The sequence below is a fragment of the Pelophylax lessonae genome (assembly GCF_965119305.1).
Source record: "Pelophylax lessonae genome assembly, chromosome: 1".
NCBI classification, from domain to species: Eukaryota; Metazoa; Chordata; class Amphibia; order Anura; family Ranidae; genus Pelophylax; species Pelophylax lessonae.
The window spans coordinates 462,496,010-462,509,228 of record NC_138768.1 but is presented as its reverse complement, the minus strand read 5'-3'; the positions used below and the strand labels follow the sequence as shown (position 1 = coordinate 462,509,228).

Below are 13,219 nucleotides of genomic sequence, written 5' to 3'. Positions count from 1 at the left end.
TTTACTTCCAAACGTGGTTCCCCCCCCCCCCCCCCCCTCCTTTTCTAGTAGAAGTGATTCAGTTGGCTGTAAAACCTCTTAATCACTTCTACATGATCACAAATGTGCCCCACCCCTATTGTGTTTTTCCCCTGTTAAGCAAGAACCTGAAAGTGCTAAGTTCTGATCCCCTATCCGTTCCCTTATCAGTTCAGAGTTGTCCATCTCCAGCCTCCCTGGCTGGGTTAAAAGCTGATCAAGCTCAAACTGCTTGGTGAGCTTCAGAAGAATAGAGAGTTGGCATTAACAAGAGGACCTGGTAAGCCTCCTATGTGATGGCATAGTGCAAGTGACAGGTGAGAGCAATAGTTAAAGCATATTAAACCTATATAAAAAGGTAATATATTGCAGCTTTTTAGGCATTTTCTCTTCTGTATTCACCTGGTGATCTGTCCAGTAAAACATCACCTGTGTTAGAATGTCCCCACTCGGGATGAAGGAGCACAGGGGTACCTTCAGACAGCAACCTGGTCTATGGGGAGGGGAATAATTGGATGTAGTAGCATATTTAGGTACACCAATCAAACTGAAGCCAAATTCCAACTGACACTTTATAAGCCAGTACAGCAAAAGTGTTGTGTTTTTATCCCCAAAAACAGGCAAGCCCCCCCCCCCCCCCAATGTCAGTGTTATGGTATGGGTGGTATCGTTTCTTATCCCTGTAACTGCTATACCTGCAGGGGAGATGGTTTTGAAAAAACAGACAAATCTAGGAATTGGTAAACTGCAGTATAATATAAACTTTTGGGTCAATTTTTTTTTTTTTAGGTTTTTTAAAAATAAAAAGCTTTAGCTGTCTTAAAGCCCTATCTGGTGTGACTGTGTACAAAAACAATTGTGCCACACATATTGGATATTCTGCATACTGGAACAAAAGCAATATTTCTAGGGCCATCGTTTTACTGCGAACTCTAAATGGATAACCTGTAAAGGCTTTAAAAGTATCAAGCAGAAATTCAGTATTGCAGTTTTTCACTCATTCATTTCACTCAATTATTATATTGTGGTGTGTGTACTCATAATAGAATATGATATTATGAATGTGATATTGCATTCAGTGAACTTCCTAAAGCAACATATGTATATGCAATGTGTGCAAAGTCTTAATTTTTTTCCCCAAAATATTCATAATCGCTTACACAGTAACTAATACAGTCCTTTAAAGTCATCCATATTTTGGTGAATACGGACTCCGCTGTGTGTTTTTTGACTACGGTTGTAGTGATTTTCACATGAGTTCCACTCACCACAAGTGGTCCTCCCAGCCCTCACCTTTTGGGTATAGAAACCTAGAAATGATGGCAGAAAAAGACACGGAGTAGTCCATTGTCTGCCCCTTTGTTTTTTTTTTTTTTTTTTTTTTTTTTTTTTTTTTTCGTTTTTTCCTGGCAACTTTGAGTATAGATTTATATTTGTCCCAAGCTTGTTTGGAGCCATTAACTGTTGACTGTATCACTACCTCTGCTGGTAGTTTAAAGCGATTTTCTCTATCGCTCATTGACAGACGTAGTCCTCGGTGATACAGCACCTTCGGGTTATGTTGCCTCCACAGGAGTAGGACTAGACAGGAAATAAAATGCTCTGGCCACACCCTAGGGGCAGTCCCAGAGGGTATATCCTCTCTCTCTCTCTCTCTCTGCCTCAGCAAATCAGTTTTTTTCTGTCTAGTCAGGAGTAAGGACCTAGATACCTTGCTGGGATCTTCGGTCCTGGCAGGATTTTTTTCTTCGAAAATAATTTTTTAAGACAGCTTTTTTTTCTCCAGTGTTCCTGTGAGATCTTCAAGCAAGAAAGCTGAACTGGGCGACGGGCTGGATGTTGAGATCCAGTGGTCACCCCAGTTCAGCCTACGAGCGCATGCAGGCCATAGCTCCGCGCTGGGTCGGCCGTGACATAGTCCCACTGGACGGGGACTGACCCTGCGAGTTAAACGGCTCGCTGAAACACCAAAGACCATGAGTCACGGCGCCCGTATTGGTCGACAGCCCTCCTACCTCGGTGGAGAGGGGTACTGTCAGGAGTTGGCGCCCGCCTGGTTCCGGTATGGTGAGTAGTATGTTCCCCCTTTCCCCCTGACGGGTCTTGTGGTGAACGCGGGCCCCTCTCTGTAATGGTAAGGATGGGTTCCCCTCTATCCTACAACATGTCACAGATCCCCCTAATTGAGTGTGATTTTTGTGTACAAGAAGCCAGGAGGCTTGGTTTGGGAGCTGACAATCTAATTGTAAAGATGTGTAAATGATTGTAGTCAGTGGCAGTACTAGAACTTTACTGGCAGTACTAGAACTTTACTGTGATAGTATAAGGTATCCTACCTGTCAGTAGCCACAGGGCGATGTCTATACATGTATACTGCATTCCAGATCATTCCTCCAGCTAAGCAGCGGTCCGCATACGGCCCGCTAGGGTCCGGTACCTCTGACCACCATGAGGGTGAAGGGTTGTGAGGCCGAGATCCTTCTGCAGACATGCCGCTATTCTGTGCAGGCCGCCGCCATTGTCTGGTAGATCGCACGAGGCCGCCATTTTGGTGTAGCCTCGTGTCTCCAGCATGGGGGCGGCCATGTTTGAGGTGACTCAAACACCTCATGGAGCCAGGGGGAGGAGCCGGCAGGCGTGTTAAGGGGCGGAGCCGCCTCTTTTACCCAGGAAATAGGGCCAAAGACTTCCTGTCTGTAACAAGACAAGCACTGAGCAAGCTGATGAAAACTTCTGTGCATCAGGGATGAGCCTTGGGGTGTGTCTCTCTCTCTGTTTGGTCCAAAAAGGCAGGTAACACTGAGGGGCGCTGTTGCGACTGGGGGACACAAAAAAAAAAAAAAAGTTTTTTTTTACTTTGTCATTTTTTGTCGCTGGCAAGTGTCTTGTATAATCATTGACCCTGCCGCATAGGTATCCCCACCTGATCCCCTCAAGGTGGCCGCAGGACCCTCCAGTACCCCACTTGTGTTTTAATGCATTATCGGCAATTTTGGAGTCTTTGGTATCCCCGGTGGAGGTGGCCTGTCAGGGACGGGGGTCAAGTAGCGACCCCCGCCTACCCCTATTGTTTATCAGATACTTCAGATACGGATTCGGAACTGGTCAATGCAGTTGCAGGTCCCTCTTAGGGGGCTGTTGTCTCAGGTAATATCTCCTCAGCAGTGAGGAGCACGTTTCTGCCTCCGCCATAGCACAAGAGTGGTGGATGCACTAGTTGTGTCCGTCCGGGAAACCTTTAGTCTTGAGGTTACACCGGCAGAGGTAGCTGAGACTGAGATTCCTTTTTGGTACTTGTTAGCCTACCAAAAGGGCGAAGGATTTTCCTTTACCCAAATGGGGTCGTTTTGAAACGAACCCCTGTTATTTCCAAACGCATGGCTAGGTGCTATCCGTTTGAGGAATTCCTCTTTATAGGATAGACGGTACCACCTGCTGTCTTGCCACAGACTGTTAGGATAAAAAGACCTCGTAACTAACGAGGACCTTCCTTTTCTGCTCATATAGAGTTGTTCGTTCCGCGAGGGCGGGCGATAAGGCGAAACCCTCCAAAGCCCCTTTAGAGGGGTTTCAAAGGGCGCTGGTCGGGTAAACAAAGAGTCCGGCTCAGCCAAGCCTGAAGAATATAGCCTGATGCGCCCCTACCCATCTCTGGGGTGGGGGGGGGGATGTCTTCACCGGTTTCTGGAGGACACAGGATCGAGTTTCGATCACTTCCACCGGTGCGATTCTGCCCTTCTAACATTGAACGGTTTCAGGGGTTCTATTCGAACCTATTCACAATGCCCAGGAAAGAGGGCAAGGTGCGTCCAAATCTGGACTTGGGAAGAAATAGAGTCCATCCGTACAGTGGTGGCCTCCCTGCATAAAAGAGATTTCCTGGCGTCCATAGACATATAGGATGCCTATCTTTATATCCCCATCATCGCAGGACATCAGCGTTTTTTCGCTTTCCCAAAGATCATCCCTGGTTTCCACCAGGAGACTGAACTATCTGGGCCTAAGGTTGGATACATCCTGGGCAAGAGAGTTTCTCCTTGCTGGGAAACTCCAGAAGGTTCAGTCAACGATTCGGATGTTGCTGTCCTTCAATTGGCTGGGACTGATGGTGGCCTTCTTAGAGGCAGTACCGTATACCCAGTCTCATACCCGAATTCTCCTGAAGGAGATTCTTTTTTAATGGAATCAGAATTCCGATTCCCTGGACAATCGGATCCGGTTGAGCGAGCGGACCAGGAAGTCTCCGATGCTCAACCAGGGGAAGTCATTTCTTCCGATAGTATCCAGATTACCAATAAGGGTATCGGAATTGAGAGCGATCAGATTTTGTCTGATTTACTGGATCGAGCAGCTCTAGAGCAGCCCGATTCGGATCCAATCGCATATGGCCTCTTCATCCAGAGGTTTTTTCCCTAGCTGTCCCTTCATTGGGACATCCCGGATGTGGATCTGTTGGCACCTTGGCCTAACAGGAAGGTGCGGAGGTTTGTAGCTCGCGCCACGATCCTCTAGCGGACGCAGCAGAAACGCTGATCGCCCCGTGGGGGCAGTATCAGCTACGGCATGCCTTCCATCCTCTCAAGTTGCTGCGGGAACTTCTTCGCAGGATAGAGGTGGAGGGAATTCCAGTTATTCTGGAAATTCTGGATTGACCTCGTCAAGCCTGGTACGCCGACTTGGCGAGGCTAGTCGCGGACGCTCCTTGGAGACTTCCTCTCAGGGAGGATTTGCGGTCTCAGGGACCGATCTTCCATCTTGCTTTACAGTCGCTGGCTTAATGGCCTGGCCATTGAGACCCAGGTACTGAAGGACAAGGGAGTGTCAGCTTCAGTTATTCCTACCTCCAGTTAAAGCAAGGAAAGCGACTTCCAGCACATGGAAGTCTTATATTGCATGGTGTGAATCTATTGGATTTTCCCCACATACCTATTCGGTGACCCGAATTTTGGTCTGTCTGCAACAAGGGGTTGAGCAGAAACTATCCTTGAGCACGATCAAGGGTCAGGTTTTCGGCGTTAGCAATCTTCTTTCAAGAAACCTTTGGCTAATCATTCCTTGGTGCGGAATTTCATCCAGGGGGTGCGACATCTGGCTCCGCCAGTGCGCGCACCCTTACCGCCTGGTATCTTAATTTAGTGTGGTCGGTTCTTCAGAAACTTCTCTTTGAAGATATTAGGGAGATTCCCTTGCTTACATTCCCAGAAGGTGGCCTTCTTGGTGGCCATTACTTCTCTACGCAGGGTGTCAGAACTGGCCGCATTATCCTGTCGTTCCCCAGATCTGGTGGTTCATAGGGATAAGGTGGTTCTTCTTCCGAATCCATCCTTCCTTCCTAAAGTGGTTTTCGTAAGACGGACTCACTTTTTGTGATCACGGATAGCCATTGAAGGGGGTTGCCTGTGTCTGCCGCGACCATATCTACATGGATCAGTCAGACGGTGGTACAGGCTTATTCTATTAAGGGTCGGAATCCTCCGTTCCCTGTTAGGGCGCACTTCACTCGAGCGCTCAGTACTTCCTGGGCCTTTCGCCATCAGGCGTCAGTGGTCCAGGTATGTAAAGCGGCCACCTGGTCGTCGGTACATACCTTTACAAAATTTTATAAAATTGATGTGATGGCATCGGCGGATGCCTCATTTGGCCCCAAGGTTTTGCAGGCCGCAATTTGAGGAGACCGGTGGTCTACCTCGAGGGTTTTTTTCTGTTTGAAAATTTTTTTGTTGAGTCTCATCATTAAGGATGAGCATTGTAAACTTCTAGTTGGCACCGGTTGGGCCTTCTAGATTTGGATTTGATTTCCATTTTCCCACCCTTCATTTGTGATACTGCTCTGGGACTTCCCGAAGGTGCTGTATCACCGAGGACTACGTCTGTCAATGAGCGATAGAGAAAAATGGATTTTTGTAAAATCTTACCGTAAAATCCTTTTCTCTTAGCTCATTGACAGACGTAGTACCCGCCCCTCTGTTTTTTTGAGTTGGGTTGGGTTAAATTCTCTAAAGACTGCTTTTATGACATAACTGATTTGCTGAGGCAGAGAGAGAGAGGATATACCCTCTGGGGCTGCCCCTAGGGTGTGGCCAGAGCATTTTATTTCCTGTCTAGTCCTACTCCTGTGGAGGCAACATAACCCGAAGGTGCTGTATCACCGAGGACTACGTCTGTCAATGAGCTAAGAGAAAAGGATTTTACGGTAAGATTTTACAAAAATCCATTTTTTTTTTTTTTTTTTTTTTAATTTTTATCTTAATGCATTCTATGCATTAAGAGTAAAAAAAAAAAACCTGTGTGCAGCAGCCCCCTAATACTTGCCTGACCCAGTCTTTATCCAGCGATGTTGCAGGAGTGTCTGAGCTGCCTGGGACTCCTCTCCTGATTGGCTGAGACAGCAGTGCGACATGATTGGCTGCTGTCAATCAAAATCATTCAGCCAGTCAGGAGAGCAGGGCCGGGTCCCGGCTCCATGTCTGGACACGAGTGAGCTAGGACTCTGCTTGGGTTCCCCCATAGCAAGCTGCCTGCTGTGGGGGCACTCAACGGAAGGGAGGGACCCGAGAAGGAGGATCTGGGCTGCTCTGTGCAAAACCAAATGCATAGAGCGGGTAAGTAGGACATGGTTTAAAAAAAAAAAACTTTAAAATTAAAGCATCAACTACCCTTTTAGTAAAATAATAGGTTTCTAAGATTGGTTTTGATCTTTCCTGCAGTTTGCGTTTAATGTCCCCATTATCTTGATTTTGGTTTCATATTGAAAATCGAACCTTAATTACCTCCTTGATGTAGATCTCCCAGATTTATCAAGTCACCACCTCTCCCTGGATATTAGGCACAGTGATAAAAAACATTCCTCCAGCAAGCCCTGGAGCAAAGAATGTGTGTGTGTGTGTGTGTGTGTGTGTGTGTGTATTATACACCTACTGTGATTCAGGCAGCACCAGTGTGAAGATGGAAAAAAGTGTGTGTGTTACGTGTACATTTTGATCCCTGATTTTGTACGTTTGCCCACTGACAAAGAAATGATCAGTCTATAATTTTAATGGTAGGTTTATTTTTAACAGTGAGACAGAATAACCAAAAAATTGAGAAGCGCATTTCAAAAGTTTATAAATTGAACTGCATTTTAATGAGCGCGAAAGGTATTTGATCCCTTCACAAAACATGACTTAGTATTTGGTGGCAAAACCCTTATTGGCAATCAGAGGTCAGACGTTTCTTGTAGTTGGCCACCAGGATTGCACACATTCTCAGGAGGAAAGGAGGAATTTTGTCCCACTCCTCTTTGCAGATCTTCTCCAAGTCATTAAGGTTTCGAGGCTGTCGTTTGGTAACTCAAACTTTAAGTTCCCTCCCACATATTTTCTATGGGATTAAGGTCTGCAGACTGGCTAGGCCACTCAAGTACCTTTTTAATGTGCTTCTTGAGCCACTCCAGGACCTTTTTTATTGTGCTTCTTGAGCCACTCCATTGTTGCCTTGGCTTTGTGTTTTGGGTCATGCTGGTAAACCCATCCATGACCCATTTTCAATGCCTTGGCTGAGGTAAGGAATCTCACCCAAGATTTGATGGTACATGGCCCGTCCATTGTCCCTTTTAGATGGGGTAAAGTTGTCCTGTCCCCTTAGCAGAAAAAACCTGCCCAAAGCATAAGGTTTCCCCCTCCATGTTTGACGGGGATGGTGTTCTTGGGATCATAGGCAGCATTCCATCTCCAAACATGGCACGTTGCGTTGATGCCAAAGAGCTTGATTGTGGTCTGATGTGACCACAACACTTTCACCCGTTTTCTCCTCTGAATCATTCAGATGATGATTTAGCAAACTTCAGGCGGCCTGTATATGTGCTTTCTTGAGCAGGGGGAATTTGCAGGCGCAGTGTTGGCAATTGTTTTCTTGGTGACTATGGTCCCAGCTGCCTTAAGATCATTGACAAGATTCTCCCATGTAGTTCTGGGATGATTCCTCACCATTCTCATGATCATTGAAACTCCACGAGGTGAGATCTTGCATGGAGCCCCAGACCGAGGGAGATTGACTGTTATTTTGGGTTTCTTCCATTTGCGAATAATCGCAATAGTACGCAATTTTAAAATGTAACCTATTTGGCATTTACTCGGTATAACATCTTTTATATTTTTATCGAAAATTGGGAATTATATTGTGCATTTTAATTATTTTAATGTGTATTTTTTTCCAAAGAATTTCAGTTTGAAATACCTTGTAACATAAATTGCAACCTCCACCATTTTATTCTCTAAGCCCTTTTAAAATAGATTTTGATTAGGAGGGGTGTTCTAAGTAATTTTCTAGCGAAGAAATTATGATTTTTACAATTTAGAGAAATTTGGCCTTAGTGGCAAGTGGTTACATTACAATGAGCACAAAAATTAAATGAGCCTGGTTTACGCCATGCTTTCATGTGCGTTTTTTTTTTTTTTTATGTGTAAAAAAAAAAAAAAAAAAAAAAACAAAAAAGCCTGTGGATCAGCACTCTAAATGCAGGGATTGCAGTGAAAACGAAGCCTAAAATGTGCATATTAATGGATGGTGCAAAAAGGCTCTGGCAGCAGAAGAGGCCAATATACATTTACCTATTTAATCATCCATGAAGGGGCACAAAAAAGGAATCCTAGGACAGCTAGGTTATACTGATGCTTACAGGTGAATCAGTCAATGGCGAATCAGTCAATGGCAAACGTTTTATGTTGGTGTCCTCATTTTGGAGGAAAGCCATTTTACTTGACCATTTTTTTTCTTCATTTTTATCCAGGTCCTCTAACCTTAGCAGTGAATGTTTGCTCACTCTGTGGGATCACTTAAACCTGAGCTACACCTTTCCTATGCTGCCCCACAGGATTTAAATTTGGGGAATTGCAGTGTTTCTTATTGCACCAAATTAGCTCAGGTGCATGTGGTACTCTGACCGCATCACACTTCTGGCAGACACCCTGTAGTAGATTTCTAAGCCACTTGCGTTGGAAGCGCTTTCCTCCTAAGATATGGAAAGTTATCACAATAGATGCCAGTCTTCAGGCTGGGTGTAGTCCTGGATGTCTTTCCCAGTGCAGGAGACTTGGTCATCGCAGAAAACCTTCCCTCTCATCAACATTTCTAGAGCTCAGATTTTATTGTCCCTTCAACACTGGACTGCTCAGTTGAGGGCACCTGACAAGAATCCTGTTGGAAATTGCCTCTTCCATCAACCATTAAGTAAGGAAGTACCTGAAGTTGTGCAGCATAAAAGGAAGGGGACTCATTCCTCTTTGGCAGTACTGCACACACGACTCTGTCCATCTTCCACTTGACAGGTGAACTTAGTCGTCCGCGTCTGGATCTTAGAGAATGTTTGTTTTTTGTTTTTTTTTCCTTCCAGAGGTGTTTAAATACCTTTTGATAAAAGGTGGGGACATAGGTGATAATCTTCTGGTCTCCAGATTCCGCAACCTGAACAGGATGGTTACTGGGACCCCATAATACACTGGGCATTTTTAGTGGATGTTCAAGTGTTGACACGGGATTGATTTTACCTGATCTACACTTTTTTTCACATCTCCAGATTTTCCTTTGCCTGCAGATGTTCTTTGGGCTTTCCCAGACTGTGCAAATCTTCTGTCCCAAGGGTGATTGCCCCATACTATTTGTTTCATGGCTGTAACAGTTTGGCTGTTGAAGCCATGTTCCTAAGAGATGGGGACTTATTGGATTTGGCAGTCCCTATGTATCTAATGGCTAGGAAATGGGACTATTAGCAAAGTCTACCATCACCCTGGAGGGTCTATTTTGCTTGGTGCAAGTCAGATTTTTCCTCATGGAAATATTCAGTGGGACTCATTTTGTGCTTTCTCCAATCGGGTCTGGGTCAGCACCTAGCTTTTAATACCATCAAAAAAGCAATGATCAGCCTTGGATGTTTTTTTTCCATTTTTTTTATTACCTTTTCTTTCTTTCAGAGGCACTTGGTCTCACTCCCTTGTGAGGGTGTCGCACACAATCTCCTCTTGTATGCTTCCTTGCGTCTCTATGGGAACCTAATTAGAAACATTCCTTTAGTCTGCTCTTACTTGCAAGGTGTCCTTTCTTTTTGCTATCTCCTCTATGCAAGGTGTCTGAGTTAGGTTAGTGCCTGTATGTATGACTTAGAAAATAGGATTATTGACCAGAAAAAAACAGTTTCTTGAAGTACAATACAGGACAGGTCCCTTCTTTTTATCTTGATCTTCCCTATTGCTTGCTACAGAACTGAGGTTATATGGGGGGATTTTCTGGCAGCCTTCTTTTTTTGCTAGTGTCCAATTTTTGTGTCTTCTGACCCATTGAGACATGGACTCCACTAGAACTCTGAAGGTATGCTGTGGTATCTGGCACCAAGCGATCAGCAGCAAATCTTTTTTTTTTTTTTTTTTTTTCAAACCTCTGCTGGCTTCTCTTCTTCCAATAGTGCATCCTGGTGCTTTCTCTTACCCAGGTAAGCCGCACACAAGCACCCAGCCATCCACAAAACATAGAAGAAAACGTGATTTATCAGACCAGGCCACATTCCTCCATTGCTCCGTTTTCCACTTCTGAGAGGCGCCCATTGTAGGCGCTTTTTGGCTGTGGATGTGGTTCACATAGCCACATCCACATCCTTGACTGGTCTGTGGCTATGCAATCCTATGTGCAACAAACATATGCAGTGTGTGTTCTGATGCCTTTTTATATCAGAACCAGCATTCACTTTTTCATTCATTTGTGCTACAGTAGCGTTTCTATTTGAATGGACTACACGGGCCAGCTTTCACTCCCCACATGTATCAATAAGCCTTGGCTGCTCTGTTACTGGTTTTCCTTCCTTGGACCACTTTGTGATAGGTTCCAACTCTCTCCATCAACTCAATTTTCTAGTCCCAGCAGTCGGTCTCTGAAACTTGCTTCAGGATTAAAGGGGGTTGTTTAAAACCTCACTGATGAAGTATATATTTCCCTGCATCTGAAGGATCACCCTGCTATTCCACACCCTGGGTTAGAGCTCTTGCAGCTGCAAAAAATGTCACTACATTCACTATTTGAGACCACCTAATGTAATCTGGAAACACCCTGAGGGGTCCTAGGCTCCAGGCCTTACCTGAGCGTGTTTGGAATTTGTAAATTGGGGGTCTGTTCACACTGTAGATACACCAGTGACCCACCTTAACAGGAATACCACTAACTAGACTGTGGAATCCCAAAAGGTGAGCACTCCCTCAAACAGACAGGCAATCAGAATCTCTCCTAAATTCCAGTTTAAATGAGCAAATTGTGCCCTAAATTCTGTTAGAAGTGACTTTATTCTGTCAAACTATACCATAATGGGTGGATTTTCTCAGGCGGAATCCCTTCACCACTATGGTAGGTGCCAGTTTCATATTTTGGTTTGAGCCTTACGCTTTAGTTGTGATGGCTTGTTACAAGAATCTATACTTATGCCTTGCATGGAAACTGATGTCTATACAGATGAACAGAGTACTCTGTATGGCTGTGTGGGTAGAATCCTGATGCCAAATTAAAGGAATATCTATCTCAATTGACCTTCGTGGGATGTTTTTCTAGTCCTGCCCTTGACATAGTGATTAGCGATGCCACAACTGGCCAGAGTGTGCACCTGTCTCATCAAAGGGGGTCTTAAGAAATCCTCTTCCTCCTTCTTCCTCTTCCTCCTTCTTCCTCTTCCTCCTTCTTCCTCTTCCTCCTTCTTCCTCTTCCTCCTCCTCCCTCCTCGTAAGCCGCCTACTCCTCGTCGTAAGCCTCCTCCTCCCTCCTCGTCGTAAGCCTCCTCCTCCCTCCTCGTCGTAAGCCTCCTCCTCCCTCCTCGTCGTAAGCCTCCTCCTCCCTCCTCGTCGTAAGCCTCATCCTCCCTCCTCGTCGTAAGCCTCCATCCTCCCTCCTCGTCGTAAGCCTCCATCCTTCCTCCTCGTCGTAAGCCTCCATCCTCCCTCCTCGTCGTAAGCCTCCATCCTCCCTCCTCGTCGTAAGCCTCCATCCTCCCTCCTCGTCGTAAGCCTCCATCCTCCCTCCTCGTCGTAAGCCTCCATCCTCCCTCCTCGTCGTAAGCCTCCATCCTCCCTCCTCGTCGTAAGCCTCCATCCTCCCTCCTCGTCGTAAGCCTCCATCCTCCCTCCTCGTCGTAAGCCTCCTCCTCCCTCCTCGTCGTAAGCCTCCTCCTCCCTCCTCGTCGTAAGCCTCATCCTCCCTCCTCGTCGTAAGCCTCCATCCTCCCTCCTCGTCGTAAGCCTCCATCCTTCCTCCTCGTCGTAAGCCTCCATCCTCCCTCCTCGTCGTAAGCCTCCATCCTCCCTCCTCGTCGTAAGCCTCCATCCTCCCTCCTCGTCGTAAGCCTCCATCCTCCCTCCTCGTCGTAAGCCTCCATCCTCCCTCCTCGTCGTAAGCCTCCATCCTCCCTCCTCGTCGTAAGCCTCATCCTCCCTCCTCGTCGTAAGCCTCATCCTCCCTCCTCGTCGTAAGCCTCATCCTCCCTCCTCGTCGTAAGCCTCATCCTCCCTCCTCGTCGTAAGCCTCATCCTCCCTCCTCGTCGTAAGCCTCATCCTCCCTCCTCGTCGTAAGCCTCATCCTCCCTCCTCGTCGTAAGCCTCATCCTCCCTCCTCGTCGTAAATCAAAAACAAAGGGATTTCCAGTCACTACTTACCAACCAGCCAGCAACCAGCCAAATTAACCTGTCTAACAGACAGTAAGCTGCAGGCCGCGCCAAGGCACCCTGATATCTGCAGTCCCTAACTCTACCTTTTAAAGAGTATCCACAATGGGAGCACATGCATTCTGATGAGATATATGGAGGACAGGTGACTGGAGGGAGCCCACCCCTCCTTAAAGGCACAGGGTCACACTGAACACCCAGCACATAGCACAATGGCAGCGAAGGTGTCAGTGCGTTGCCTGACCAATATAAACGTTATACGATATTGCAAAAAGTGGTCACCTCCTCCATCTATAACTGGTCTAGATAGTAAGGAGCACTGGAAGGGCAAACGCAGATCAAAAATTAAGGGATTTCCAGTCACTACTTACCAACCAGCCAAATTAACCTGTCTAACAGTATGCGTTAAAAACAGGGGTTTAGTTGCACACATTTGCAAATACATGCTTAAGCTGCAGGCCGCGCCAAGGCTGGTTGCTGGCTGGTTGGTAAGTAGTGACTGGAAATACCTTTGTTTTTGATCTGCGTTTGC

The 13,219-nt window shown here is 46.2% G+C and overlaps 1 protein-coding gene across 1 annotated transcript in view; it reads left to right on the top strand.

The window, feature by feature from the left end:
* MAP1S (microtubule associated protein 1S) overlaps positions 1-13,219 on the top strand; it is a 92,592-nt gene that overhangs the window by 67,301 nt on the left and 12,072 nt on the right. The window lies entirely within an intron of this gene.